The sequence below is a fragment of the Rattus norvegicus genome, chromosome 8 (genome assembly GCF_036323735.1).
Source record: "Rattus norvegicus strain BN/NHsdMcwi chromosome 8, GRCr8, whole genome shotgun sequence".
Classification (NCBI taxonomy): Eukaryota; Metazoa; Chordata; class Mammalia; order Rodentia; family Muridae; genus Rattus; species Rattus norvegicus.
In genome coordinates, this window is record NC_086026.1 from 122,162,273 (window position 1) to 122,177,359 (window position 15,087).

General features: G+C 43.6%; 1 long non-coding RNA gene across 2 annotated transcripts in view; it reads right to left on the reverse strand.

Moving 5' to 3' along the window:
• Positions 1–1,606: 1,606 nt before the first annotated feature.
• LOC102554279 (uncharacterized) overlaps positions 1,607–15,087 on the reverse strand; it is a 52,784-nt gene continuing 39,303 nt past the window's right edge. The window contains exons 5-8 of one of the 2 annotated variants that reach the window (XR_005488501.2): positions 14,508–14,716; positions 5,349–5,449; positions 4,631–4,684; positions 1,607–3,532 (exon numbers count right to left, since the gene is read on the reverse strand). This is a non-coding gene — a long non-coding RNA (uncharacterized LOC102554279). Of the gene's footprint in view, positions 3,533–4,626; positions 4,685–5,348; positions 5,450–14,507; positions 14,717–15,087 lie in introns of both variants that reach the window. The other variant, XR_005488500.2, reaches the window with a different exon arrangement.

Consider the following 15,087-nt stretch of genomic DNA (forward strand, 5'->3'; position numbering starts at 1 on the left):
CAAACACAGAAGGATCCCAGGGGCTTCTTGGCTATCCAGAGTAATCTAATGAATGAGATCCAGCACAAGTGAGAGACCCTATCAAAGAGAACTAGGTACATAACATCCTCTCTAATGATACCAAGGGTGTCCTCTAGCCTCCAAATGCACATAAGCACATGTGCACACACATGAAGATGCACATGTAGCATGGACACACAGAAAGAGAAGTAGTGTTTTGAAAGCAGTCTTCTTCCGTGAGTAGTAGGTCTCAAAAACACCTTCAAACATCCTGCAGACCACATTGGAATAGATTTCCTATCATCCAAGCTCTCTTCTTGCACTTATGAAGCACAGCCATAAAATCATTAGGAGACTTCTTAGGAGCCCTGAAATTTCGGATAAATGAGCAATGATTGATTCTTAACTTAATGTCATCAGCTGCCTTCACCCCTAACAAGAAAGCCAGCTATCCTTTGAAGCTTTGACTTTTTCTCTTTAACTGTGAAAACCCAAGAAGCATCTTCTCTCAAAATAAGACATGGTTTATCTACCTTGGAAATCCATTGGGTGAGACCACCTTTACCAGAGATCTCCATCACAACCTGGATATCCCAAGGCAACCTCACCATCAGTACCTGCTAATTATCTCTGCTCTGGTGTGTACACACTGCTTCCCTCAAGCATTATGAACCAACCCCTGAGGCCCAAAAACATCTTGTAGAGCTCCCTCGCTTCTCATGGAATTGAAGAGCATTAAGGCTCACGTGGATGGAGCTTTAACCTAAGAAGTTGCAGTGGCTGGCTTGAGCTTCTGTCCTGACCACAACACTTAGTCCCTATCAGGTACTGGGCTCTTTTCCTTGCTCACTAGAGGAGCTTTTAAAATTTCCTCCTAGAACTCTTCCCTTTCTATCTCAGTATGGGCATTTGCTGCACCAGCTTTGTCCTGTCTGATTTTGACAGGTCTTTCTCCCTGGTGCTTGATCACCTTTACCCTTTGATACACAAGGAGAGACAATTTCTTTTATTTGAACACTGAGAGGCCAATTTTTAACCGTGCTAATTTCAACACTGTGTCTCACAGGAATAGGGGATGAAGGAAAGGGAAGAGAGCTTGGGGGAACAGCTGACCATGGAGCAATCGGAACACACATGACATTTGTTAAGTTTGGTCCTTTACGAGCAGCATTAGTGGCATTCCAAAACAGTCATGATGGGAACTTCAAAGATCACTAACCGTAGGTCACTGTACCATAAGAAGACTCGAAAGGCTTGACATATTATGAGAATTAATAAAACATGACACAGAGGCACAAATACAGCCTTTGCTTCTGAGGGAAATAGCACCTGTGAGTTTGCCTGACCTACGGTCACCAAATCTTCAATGGACTGGTATCCAAGGACATGGCTCATTAGTTTCTATACCGATTGTATAACAAATGCTAAAGTCATCTGGCTGATAATAGTTTGTTGAATATTTTAAAATGGCTCTTAGACAGGATTCTAAATGTTCCCACCACGAAGAAGTGATACCTTTCTGAGATAATATACAGATTATATATTGTACCATTTTTGAAAGTCCACACTATACCCCACAAAAATACACACTCACCACGTGACCATTAAAAACTTAAGATGTATTTTAAAAGATAAAACGACAGCGAGACGTGACTCCATTGGTAGACTGTTTACTTAGTGTGCACAAAGCCCTGGGTTCAATCCCCAGTACTGCACAAGCCAGACGTGGTAGGCCATATCTGTGATTCCTGAACTTAGGAGGTAGAGGCAAAAGAAATCTCTAGAAGTTCTAGGCTATTGTTGTTCCAGTCTGGTATACATAATACCTCCTCAGGAAAAGACAGAAGTCCTGACATAAGACTAGAAATGAAGGTGATGGATAGAGGTAGACAGAAGCTTCTTCTCAGCCCCCATTCAGTGAGGCTCACTGAAGCAAGCCCACACCTTCATCATATCTCTGCTCCAGGCCACTGCCTCCCTCTCCCACCCCATGATGCCTCCTTGTATTGGATAATCTGTGTTTCTCGACATATGGAAAATTGGTTTTACTCAGAAGTCTAATCCTCCTGCTCCCTTAGCACAAGAGGAATTAAATCTTTGTTTTCCCTTGTAGTCTCTGATCACAAGGCTGTGTGATACCAAGTATTTACAAAAAGACACCCTTAAAACCATAATTTCATGACCTGGACTCTGGGTTGGCACTTACTGCCTCTATGACATTAATCAAGGTCCGTGTTCACTATGTTCGCATTTGTAAAGTATAGCGAACACTTGTCTCATCCACTTTACAAACAGGGCTAAATTAGATGTGTGTGAGGGTGCCTATAAGTACCTATACTTGGTGCCTGAACTGGTGGTTTGGGGTTTTTATTTTGGTTGGCAGTAGATTGATTGGTTAGCTGGCTTGTCATTTGGCTGGTTGGCTAGCTGTCTGTCTGTCTAGATAGCTGGTGGTTTGGTTGGTTGGATGGATAGAAGGATAAATGGATGGATGGATAAATGGATGAATGGATGGATGGATGGATGGATGGATGGATGGATGGATGGATGGATGGATATTTGCTTGCTTGCTTGCCTGCTTGCTTGCTTGCCTACTGCTTGCTTGCTTGCTCACTTGCTTGCCTAACTGGCTATTTGGTTGGTTGGATGAATGGATGCCAGTTTGGCAGGTTAACTGGTGAGCTGGTTGGTTGGTTTGTTGATTTCTCCTTTCTTCCCTATAGCAGGGAGAAATAGTACTCAAGGAGAAAGTTCTTCTATTCAGGACACTCAAGGTGAACAGATGTATCAGTCACTGACAGGTCACAATTGACAATTGTTCTGTGTAGACAACATTAGGTCATTAGTGGGTGGATCTTCTCCATCCCGCCCATTCAGATGCATCATGAAGCTAGAAAACTCCAGAAGTTGCAAGATTGAAGTAGACTGTAATGTAAGCTGCCTGTGTGTGTCCTTAGTGTGGGGTATTTAAGCTATCTCCTCTTCAGCTGTTCCTGGATATTTATATGACTGCATTAAATATTACCAATAGAATGAAACAAGGCAAACATGGAAGTGACTACCACAGGGTAATGACCGGGACGGTCCAGCCAGACTCACAGGAAGTGCTCGTGCTATGACCGCACTCCCCTGTCTGTTCCTTGCCTTAGCACAATCACAAGCTAATATTTTAAACATTGCTCTAAAATCTTTCTTTCTTTGATGTAGAAGACCAAATTTTCCATCATTCAAACTTGTTTTTAATACTCCCATGAATCATATCCCTGATGGGTTCTTGCATAACAAATATTTGGAATTTATCAATTATTCTTCAGCACATGTTAACTTCAATTACCGCCGAGTTGACAGCCTTGAAGTTCAAAACCAAAAGCTTGATTTTTTTTTTCTGCTATGTCGATGAGTGTCTATTAAACTTGAAAATAGTTCAAGGATACCGTTCACTCTCTGCACAGATGCCCATGGCCTTCTCTGGGAATATGCATTCACTTCTGTAAAAAGGTCCCTCCATCAGTCATCTGTACCTCAGTCTCGCCTGAAAGCAAACCACAGTAAACAAGAGAGTTATACCAGACGAGGAGGGAGTGGGAACTTCCAAGGTTTGGTGGCAGGGCATGGGACAAAGATTCAGCAGTGTAGCCTTAATTAAATATATATTAATATATTTTATGTAATATAGCATAATATAATGTATTATAAAAATGTACAAATTATATATATATATATATCTGAATATATAATTTTTATTTCAGTGTTGCCCATGGCTGACTCTGAGACTACACTGAAGGGTGTCAGCTATCCCATTTAATACATACTCAGAGAAGTTGCCTATGCTAAAGTAACCCCCCAAACACGTTCCCCATTCTGTAGCACTGCCCACTGCAATAGTTTTCAAAAGCACTCAAGAGGAAAGCCTATACTTACATGATATAACAAATATGCATGCACGTTTATATATCCGGGGCTTGTGAGAGACATAGAAGAAGAAATTAAGGTTAAAATTGGGGGGAGGGTACTAAGCACATGTAGTTATTAAAGGAGGTTCCTTTAATTCTCAGGGTCTAGGACCTCAAACCAGGACATGAGGGGCCTAAGACAGCTTTGCCCTTTTTCATTCAGATAAAGGCGATCCCCTTTCACACATGCACACCCTCTGGTCTAAAGTCCAGAGCTCCATCCATCCACCAGGGAAGGGAGTTAGTGATGACTGCTCCCAATGGAGTTACTTTACTGGCAACTGATGCTTTCCCAGTGTTCTCAGTTGGAAAGGCAGGACAGCCTCAGTGAGTACCCAGACACTCCCGCTGGCTCCTGGTTCTCTCTGCTTGTACTCAGGAAGATGAAGTGCTAAAGCTGATTTCTGTTCAAGGACAAGGTAAGCAGCTTCCAGTCTCTGTGGGCCCCAGTCAAAGCCAGTGAGAGACTCCCATGGAGTTGAAAGATGGCAGAAGGCAGATTCACAACCCACTGTGAGTCAACGGTGAAGGCCAGACTCTAAACCTCCCTCTTTCAGGACTGCTATGCCACTCTGTGAGTCTAAGGAAATAGTACTCGGGGTTCCGTGTTGCGTTGCTATTTTAAAAGAAATTTACGATTTTGCTTCCGTTGTAAAACATAAGTAATTTGTACCTACGGGGCTCTTGTCTTTGTTCTTCTGTCTTTCCTCTTCATCAGAGCGATGCCACACCTGAGAAAGACAGGAGTTGGGGACATGAAATATTCTTAACATCCTTTACTCTGTTTTCAACGGACCTCTTTCCTCTTTTCCATAAAACTTGGCTCAGCCAAAGTTTATAAATTTTTTTCTAATTTCTTTTATAATGTTTTTCTTTTATATTTAAGCCAAAATGTTTGTGAACGTCTTTTTAAATTCGAAGAAAATGAAGCCTCTCTCTCTCTCTCTCTCTCTCTCTCTCTCTCTCTCTCTCTCTCTCTCTCTCTCTCTTTGTGCAGAGAGCAATTCCAGACCCAGCAGGAATTGTTTATGACTGAATCACAACCACAACAACACCAACAACAAAAACCAAAAACAAAAAAACCTCTTCTCTCACACAAAACATGAGCCCCCTGCCTGGGGTTCACACACTAATGGCTATGTGACTCATAATGTATGCCTCTGAAGCCAAGCCTCTTTCCCTCTGCTGACCCTGGGTCTACAGTAAGTGCTGAACCACTAACAGCAGGTGCCTCTGGGATTGTCTTTCTAGAGGTTTCCTCTGCATCCCTCTTCTGAGCCCTGCGAGCCAGCCAACACTGAGGAATAAAGCTACCCAGAGGCTTTAATTGACACTTGGCATAAACACCACACCTATTAACAAAATCACCATTCTCCCCAGGAGTGAGACCTTCACCTTCTTTGGTCCTGAAGAGCGGCTGATGGGCACTTTCCAAATGTCAGATGGCTGACAGCCTCTGTTCTGTCTCTGGTTTTTCTTTGTGAGAACCGTGCTTCCTGAGGAACAGACAATATCGGACTTGGGGAAGAAATTGAATTTGGAGTAGAGTTGAGGAGATGCGGACTTGCTAGATAGACCTCGTTCTAAATCTTCCTTTGAACCTCTTAAAAGGCTGTGGGTAGTGGGAAACCATTCAAAGCTCATTACACAGGATAGGAAATTCAGATTTGGGTATTTTGGAAGACGTGGGAGATATGAAAAGATCCAGGGGTAGCCTTTGCACAGTAGCTTCAGACAGGAACTGCTTGGACGGATTTACACTGCAGTCCGTAGTTCTGTGCTCGCCATTTCTATACTCTTTATGTTTGAATGTGCACGTGTGCACGTGTCCCCACATGTGAATACAATTGTCCATGCTCATGTATTCATCTACATGTACAGAGGCCTGCAGCTGACATCAGATGTCATCCTTTACACAGCTCCCTACCTTATATATTAAGGCAAAGTCTCTCACTGAACCCAGAACTCTCCATTTTGCGGAGTCTAACCAGTTTGCTCCAGAGATACCCTGTCTCTCCTTCCCAAGTGTCGGAATTAAAGGAAGGTGCTGTGTTACCTTAGCCACTTTTTGTTGCTATGATACAACACCATGACTAAAAGTGTCTTATGGAGGAGTTTATGGTGGAGGAAAAATGGTACCCAGCAAGCTAAACAGGTAGCGGAGAAATCGCACCACCAACCACACAGGAAAAGCAGAGAAAGCAAGTTGAATTGGGCGGGGCTATACACGCTCAAAGCCCGCCCCCTGTGATGTGATTCCTCCAACAAGGTCGCGCCTCTGAAAGGTTCAAGGTTCAGAGTTCAAGGACCTGAAAATACTGAGGACAGTAGTCATTCAGTCCCCCACATATGCCTTCCCAACTTTTATGGGCTCTGGAGAGAGGCAATCTGGTCCTTGCACAGGAAGCAGCAACACCATCCCCCCAGCTCCAGACTTCAGACCCTGCCCTGTAACAGCATTTCCTCCAGAACAGGAAGATGGCTCTGCAACTCCAGCGCTGACCCGAGTCACGTGACTTGCTCTGCTCGCTGAATGCCGATTCAGTTACAGTGCAATATCCAAATGTGGGCTGGTTGTTTGCTACTGTGAGAAACGCTTTCTGGGGTGCTCCTCTGAGCTCTCCAGTATGTCGTCCGATCCTGAAGGAAGAAAGGCTCTCTCCTCACACTGACAAAACAGAGCTGCCAGCACACATAGCCTAGCTACTATATTCTTAGCCACATCACAAACAAGAAAGGCCTAAGACTGAATGTGATTTGTGACACAGAAATTGGTGAATTATACAGGTCTTTTGATTTATTATTCTTTTATTATTTATTTGTATGTGTGTGTTGCCTGTATGTGTATGCCTGGTGCCCTTGGAGGCCAGAAGAGGGCATCAGAGCCCCAGACACTGGAATTATATAGATGGTTACAGTCTGGTGTGTAGGTGCTAGGAACCAAAACCAGGACCTCTGCAAGAGCTGTAAATCCTCTTAACTAGTTTTAAAATTGATTTTATTTTTTCTTTGAAAACTCCATGCACGTACAGTGTGTTCTGATCACATCCATACACCGAGCGCACGAGCACACACACACACACACACTCCTCTAGTACCTCCCACAGCATCTCCCTCCCAACCCGTCTAGGACCTTCCTGCTGTACATCCCTCCCAACCTCGTGCCTTTCTCTTATAATTTTAAAGGAATATAATTTTAGCCCACTGAGTCCAATTAATGCTGTCTGTAAGAACACGGGTGTAAGATCACCCACTGGGTCATGAACAACCTACTCATGGTTGTTGGCCTTTCTCCTAGGCTCTGCCCTGCAATTGCCTGGCAACAGCCAGGTGTGCCTGACTCTGTATAAAAGGAGCTGCTTGCCCCTCCTCACTCCCTTCTCTTGCTCTCTTCCTCTCTTTCCCCTCTCTCCCTTCTCCCCTCCCCCTTTCTCTCTTTACTTGTTCATAGCTGGCCTCCTCCTCCTCCTCCTCCCCCTCTTCCTCCTCCTCTTCTTCTCTCTCTCTTTCTCTCTCTCTCTCTCTCTCTCTCTCTCTCCCTCTCTCTCTCTCCTACCTCTAGTCTATATACTATACTGTATACTGTATTGTGACTGGTACCTCAGGGAAAAGGGATGACTCAGCATGGGCCCCCAGAGAAACCACTTCCCCTCCCTCCCCCGCAGCATACTGTGCCTCCACCAAACATATTCCTGGCTTCTTTTTCCTTTTTTATAAAACACAACAGTGGTCACCCTGAAAATAGAGAAATGGCTCTCCCTCCCCTCACCTCTCCCACCCCAGCAGCCATCAACCCCCAGTAGCTAGGGAGCGGCCTTTGCACTGGAATATTTTGAATTCTTTGTATTTCTGTTTATTTCTTTGTCGAATGCATAGATGCCCAGAGGCCTCAGATATCCTAGAGTTAGAATTACGAGCTGTTGCGTGCTACCCAACACAGCTGGGAACTGAACATGAGACACTGGCAGGAGCAGAAAATGCTCTTAACCACTGAGCTGTCTCTCCTGCCCCTCTGCTGGGATTTTTTAGAAGTGAGTTTTTCCCCTTTTAAAAGTGGCATTTAACTATCAACACCAAGACTTGCTTTTTCATCTATTTTCTCGTAAAAATACAGCAATCAGTAGAAGGAGCTCACAGTGTCAGAAAAACTTAGGTAAAAAAATAATCTACAAACCTACAAGAAGCAGGTTTAATCCAAAGAAAATGCCACTGAAAAATCATAACAGCAGAACTTCAAGCTCAAGAACACACTCTCTCCTTTTAAGGCTCTCTCCCTCCGCAACTATTCTATAATGGAGACATAATCCGAACCCTCTCCTCTGCCCACTCCCCAAGCACCCCATAATTAAGTGCCACTTCCTCAATCTGGGATAAAACCGTAATGCCCAGTACCGCCGAGCCAGAACAGGAGCCATATGAGTCTGGGAAAATTGCATGTCTGGGGCCACTTGAGCTCTATAAGAACAGTGCTGTAGGCAAGAGCAGAAGGAAGGGGTCCCCTGGTGACAATGTGTTCTAGAAACTGTAGATTTCTACCCTCAGCGTTCAGGGCCCATCGGCGTGAGCTGGAATGAAGCCATTCCTCCACAAGAGAAAGGAAAATAACACAAGGAGCGAGTGAGCTCCCCACTTAAGTGTTGAGGGCCCTCCCTTTGGCTACACGCTCATGATGAACCCAACCCCCAGCTTTGAGTGAGAGCTCTCCCTTGATGGAGCAGTGTTGCCAAGAAGTATTGAAAAGATAAGCCACAGATATCAAAATGCTTAACTATCCGTAGGTGTCATATAAATATAGCCACAGTGGAAAAGTAACAACGTAAGAGGGACTGGGAACAGAGCTCTGTTAGTAAAGCCTTTGTCTGGTTTGCAGGAAGCTATGGGTTCAATCCCCAGCACCACGCAAAGCCAGGTGAGGTGGCTCACGCCAGTCATCCTAGACCTTTGGCGGATTAAAAAGGAAGATCAGAAGCTCAAGGTCATCACTGGTCACTTAGTGAGCTTAAGGCCAGCCCGGGTTACACAAGACCCTGTCTCACAAAGCCAGGAGAAGGCAAGGGAGAGAGGAAAAGAAAGAATGGAGGGGGAAAGAAGGGAGGAGAGAAGGAGAGAGGGGAAGATGGGAGATCATAAAGGGATGAAGATATGTTATTTTTTGTGTGTCCGAAGACAGCTACAGTGTACTAATATACATAACATAAATAGATAAATCTTTAAAATTTTTTGAAAAAAAATGAATGTCTTTGGAAATGAAACAGTTTTAAAGTTCTTAGACTGTAAATGCAATATTGGAGAAACAGAGGTCAGCCCAAATAAAAACAGATTTATAAAGATGTAGATGTTCCTTAACTATTTGACTTTGTGCTTTTCCTGTGACCTCTGAAAATTAACATTTAACTGACAAACAATAATTATCTGTATGTATGGGATACAATGTTGCCATTATTAAGATTTCATTTTTTGTGTATATGTGTGTATGTCTATGTGGGCATATACTAAATGTCTGTAGATGCCCACGGTGGCCAATCTAGGAGAGAGTGTTGGGAGGCACATGCAGCTGTGAGTTGCCTAACTTGGGTGCTGGGAACTGAACTCAGGTCCTGTGCAAGAGCAGCAAATGCTTTTAACTGCTGAGCCATCCCTTCAGCCCCAATTTTAAATATTAAAAAAAAAAAAACCAAAAAACAAAGAAGCCATTTAAGGGTTGCCAAATGACTCTGGAAATAACTAATTCAATAAGGAAGAATCGAATTTCCTGAGAATATGACATGAGCGACACAGGGGACGGGGAGCATGACCTCATCCGGAGAGAACGTAACAGTCAAAACAAAGCAAGAAGTGGACAGGCAGATGTGGGGAAGGGGCTGTCTAACGATTAAAATCAAAAGACTCAATGAAAGATAGCACTGGTGCCAAGGGGCAAAGCCTGTCTACAGGATTGAATCTGGGACACAAAAGGCAGAACAGAGGCACCCACAATGGTTCTGAAGCAGAGAACAAAACAAAGATATAAATGAATGTTGGACATACATAAATACAAAGGAAAGCAGGCCTGGCCACTCCCTAAATACCAGAAGATAAAATAGGATCCGTGGGTTTTAGGGAATATTGCCAAAAGTTCTGAACACTCTAGGGGACACACCTTCTGAATGTGTTGTGAGGTCTCCTTTCTCTGTGAATTCCTCTCTGCAAGGTAACTTTGTAGCATCTCACAGGAGGAAGTGGGTTCAGGGATCTAGAAAGACTTGAAAGACAGCTCAGCGGGTGAGAGAGCTGGCTGCTCCTGCAGATGACTCAGGTTCAACTCCTAGGGCCCAGGGTGGGAGGCTGACAAGCCCATGTGACTCCAGCCTCAGTAGATCTGATGCCTCAGACCTCCTCTGGATACACTCACATGTGCATAACCTCACATAGATACACACTCACATGCACAACTAAAAAGAAATATTTTAAAGTGATTCCATGTCCCTGCTCTTCAGTATGAGCTGGTGGTCCCAGTCATTTGTTTAGAATGACAGGATGTATTTGATGTCAAGTCATGCCCGTGACAAGCACAAGCCCTAAGAGCCTGCTTCCATGTTCCCTCTGAAAACTCCACCCAGCTGTCATTGTTCCCATTCTAGCTTGGTTCAGGATGAGCCTCCAGGGAGAGTAGAGCCTTCTTCAGGGGGCCAGCTCCTGCTCAGCCCAGAAGCTGATCACAGATGAATGGGTGAGGCTATCTTAGAGCAGAACCAGTCAGTGAAACTCAGATCATTAAACTGTAAAGCTGGGGGCCAAACAAATTATTCTGTGTCACTACCTTGGGAAAACAGGGAAACATTCTTCTAATTGAGAAGGAAAGTAAGGTCCTCTGACCTACACACACACACACACACAAAACACACACACACACACAAAACACACACACAAAACACACACACAAAACACACACACAAAACACACACACAAAACACACACACAAAACACACACACAAAACACACACACAAAACACACACACAAAACACACACACAAAACACACACACAAAACACACACACAAAACACACACACAAAACACACACACATGGGTGCATGAACACACATGCACACACAAGAAAGAAAGAAAGAAAGAAAGAAAGAAAGAAAGAAAGAAAGAAAGAAAGAAAGAAAAAGGAGGGAGGGAGGGAGGGAGGGAGGGAGGGAGGGAGGGAGGGAAGGAAGGAAGGAAGGAAGGAAGGAAGGAAGGAAGGAAGGAAGGAAGGAAAGAAAGAAATTTAACAAAAAATTAAAGAAGCTATAGACATGACTCACTGGTTAAAAAGCACTGGCTGCTCTTGCAGAGGACCCTGGTTCAGTTCCTAGCATTGATAAGGCGGCTTATCAACATCTGTAACTCCAGTTCCTAGGGGTCTAATGGGCTCCTCTGGCTCTCAGGGCACCAGGCAAGCACACAGTGCACCTGCATACATGCAGACAAACACGCGTACACATAACTTAAAAAACAAAAATTTTAAATGATAAAAAATAAAATTTAAATTTCAAATTAAATAAAAAGGGAACTTAGAGAACGCTCGTTGCTGTATGAGGTAGAGAGATATGTGTTAGAGAAAGTCTGGGAAAACTTTCAAAGATTTTAAAAACTTGGTGCTAAAATGGACTGCAATCAATTGTGCAAACTACCGGCAAACAGAAAAGCAGCAAATGTAAGATCTGCAGAAACAACAGGATCTGTGAACATTAAGTAGCAAATAAAACCAAAACGATCGGAGTAGGAGCAAAGACATAATTCACTGGGATGAGCATAAACAAGATTAAATTTCATATTAAACATGATTGATACAAAAAAGAATCCAATTAAGCAAGGAGTCTAGAATTTGAAAAAAAAATTGTCAGACAAATCCAAATAAACAGAAAACTCAGCTGGGATAGTAAAATAAGACGAAGTTGAACTGGAGGCAAAGGTATTGAGAGGGACCTTTAATGATTTTATAATTATCACTTTACATTGACAAAGAACAAAGTTACCTTCTAAATGTCCATGAATATGCATCAACTAACATTGATTGATCCGTTACAGAAAACGAGTAATAGCAGAAATAAAAAAAAAATCATTTCAACGTCTCTTTACAGTGCTGAGGCTAGACCAAACTGCTACACACATAAGATATTTAAGTTCTGCTGTTGTTCATTGTCTTAAACTCATCTATGTCCGTGAGAACCTAGTGAGGGCTTCCTCCTTCACTCGGGAACCTCGTAACCACTGGTCGTGGGCCTGTGGGGGATTATGGACACCTGGAAGCATGTTCAAAAACGTTTTTATGAATTAAAACATTTATGCCTTAACCATACTAGCTAAAAGGATTTGACCTAGATAACTCATAATGTTTGCTTTAATAATTACCAAACTTTCACTCTGTGGAGAATAGATTCCCAGTACCCACAAAGACAATCCAGACTTCTAAACTGTGCCAGCGGATAGTCTCTAGGAAAGGAAATTAGAGCTGAGGCTGGGTGAGGTGGTGCAGGCCTTTGATCCCAGCACTCAGACAGCAGAGGCAGAGGCAGGAGGATCTCTGAGTTTGAGGCCAGCCTGGTCTACAAACTGAGTCCCAGGACAGCCAGAGCTACACAGAGAAAACCTGTCCAGAAGAAGGAAGGAAAGAAAGAGAGAGAGAGAAAGAGAGAGAGAGAGAGAGAGAGAGGAAGGAAAGAGGGAGGGAGAGAAGGAGAGAGGGAGGGAGGGAGAGAGGGAAGGAGGGAGGGAGATCCACATTCAAAGAGAGACCCTGAAAAAATAAGGTAAAGAGTAATTAAGGAAGATTCCCAACATTGCCCTCTGGCTCCCACATGCTTATGCATACATATGGGCACAAATCTGAACAAATACACCACACACACACACACAGACACACACACACACACACACACACACACAATGTTAATCAGCAAAAATAAGAACATCCCCTACTGTAACTTAGAAATACACGATTAAGTTAATTCTCAAATTAGCTTCTCAATAAATTGCACTGGAACACTAGGCTAATAACTAGGTAGTTGAGTTTTGAAAGAATAAAGAAAGAAAAGGCTAAGCCAGTTTTACACGAAAGGGGGAAAGATGGGGGTCTGGAGAGATGGTCCAGTGCTTAAGAGCAGTCACTGCTCTTGCAGAGAACATGGATTAAGCTCCAAGCACCCACACTAGGCAGCCCAAAACCACCTGTAACCCCAGCTCAGGAGATCTGACACCTTCTTCTGGCCTGTGCTAGGCCCCTGCATGCAAATGGTGTGTGCTTGTGGGTGCGTGCATGCATGTGTGGGCATAAAGTGTTTTTTAATCTTTAAAAAGAAAAAGTGGAAATATAGGGTGAGCATGGATTATTATTCATGATTCTGGGATGTGGGAAAGGCTATACAAAATAATAAAGACAGACATTTAAGCAAACAGAAAGATAATTAGAACTAACATAGACAAGAAACCCAGAAACAGACATCGATTTGCACATGACGCAAATGCAAAATAGAAGTGACTCTTCAGGGTGATGTCATGTCCTCCATTAAATATGACTTTCTTGCCTACACGCACTTTGGAAGAGAAACTTGCTTTGTTGCTGCAGTTGGACTTAAACTCCTTGGCTTAAGTGATCCTCCTGTCTCAGCCTCTGAATTTCCAGGACTCCGCCAGCCCAGTCAGATCAGTTAAACCATGCTAACAGACACTAGGGCTGTCTCCTCATAATCCTCAGACATGAAAATAACCCATAATTGGAATATTTAGAAACACGAGCTTGGTCCTCCTTTACTTTATATTCTATTTGTGTGTGCAGGATGTGTGCTGGGACAAACTATTACTGCATCGAATCCTAACAAGAAATATGGGTACTTAGTAACCGTCCACATTCCACAAAAGGGAGACAGAGGCCTACATTAAAGTGATTGGCTCGAGGTCACACAGTGAGCAAGTCAGAAATAGGAAATTGAGACCTGAATCCTTCTGACACCCCAAGCTTCCTCCAACACACTCCATGTTCTGTCAGGGGATTTGAAACATCGCTTACACTAGTGACTCATGAATCATACCACAAGACGCTACAGACACAGGAACAGGGACTGACTCCTCGGAGCAATGTATGAAGTTATTAGTGCTGCTGTGACGGTGTCAATCACAGCAGAGCAATACAGAAATGCATACATCTTGCCACAAGCCCTCCCCCTGTCAGGGTTTCTCACCAAACGGACTCAGGGGCTTCCAGACTGTACCTGGAAACCATGGCATAATCCTGCAGGTCCACTTTTAACTTCCTTTCCCTCCCTCAAATAAAGATGAACCAGTACCACTACCACCACCCCACCCAGAGACTTCGTAAGCATAATCCATCCTTCTGGAAGGCAACTGGAATTGAGAACTGCAGGAACCATGGCTCATTCATCCATCATAAGGTATAGTGACGTTGTACCATCTCCCTAAGAAGCACTGGCTGCTACTCTGGGGCCAAGAAAAGTTCATGTTTCTGATGGAGACTGCCAAGATCCACTTCTTCCTGGTCTCCACACTGTTCAGTGTCTTTCTGTACATACCTGTGCCACTATAAATGATGCCGGTCAATCAGATGAATGATGTTTCTTACAGCAGTTATTTCCATGCAACTGGCTTACTTAGATCGTGCTAGAATGGTGGGCAGTGTGGACTGCGTTCAGAAAATAGCAATGAATGGTGGCCCTTCTATCACGATCTCTTTCCTTTGGTTATCTGGCATAAGGAAGGAGTCCCAGTCTTGGTTTTGATGCTGAAAAAAAAAAAAAAAAAACCCCAGTGTAAAGAAACCTGGAGGGGAAACGGTTTGCTTTAGATCACAATTCCAGGTTACGGTCCATTGTTAAGAAGTCACAGCACAGGATCCCGCCACAGCTGGTCACATCACATCCACCATCAAAGACAGAGAGAAAAATGCCCGTACATTCTCCCTTGCACGTGCTCAGCTCCATATTCAGTTCATTCCTAGGAATGGTGACGCCCGAGGTGGACTATGCCTTCTCAAATCAGTTAGCCATGACGATCCCTTATAGGTATGTCTATAGACTCACCCAAAGAAGACAGTCTCTCACTGACACTCTCTTCCCACGTAATTCTAGGTTATATCAAGTTGACAGTTAAAGC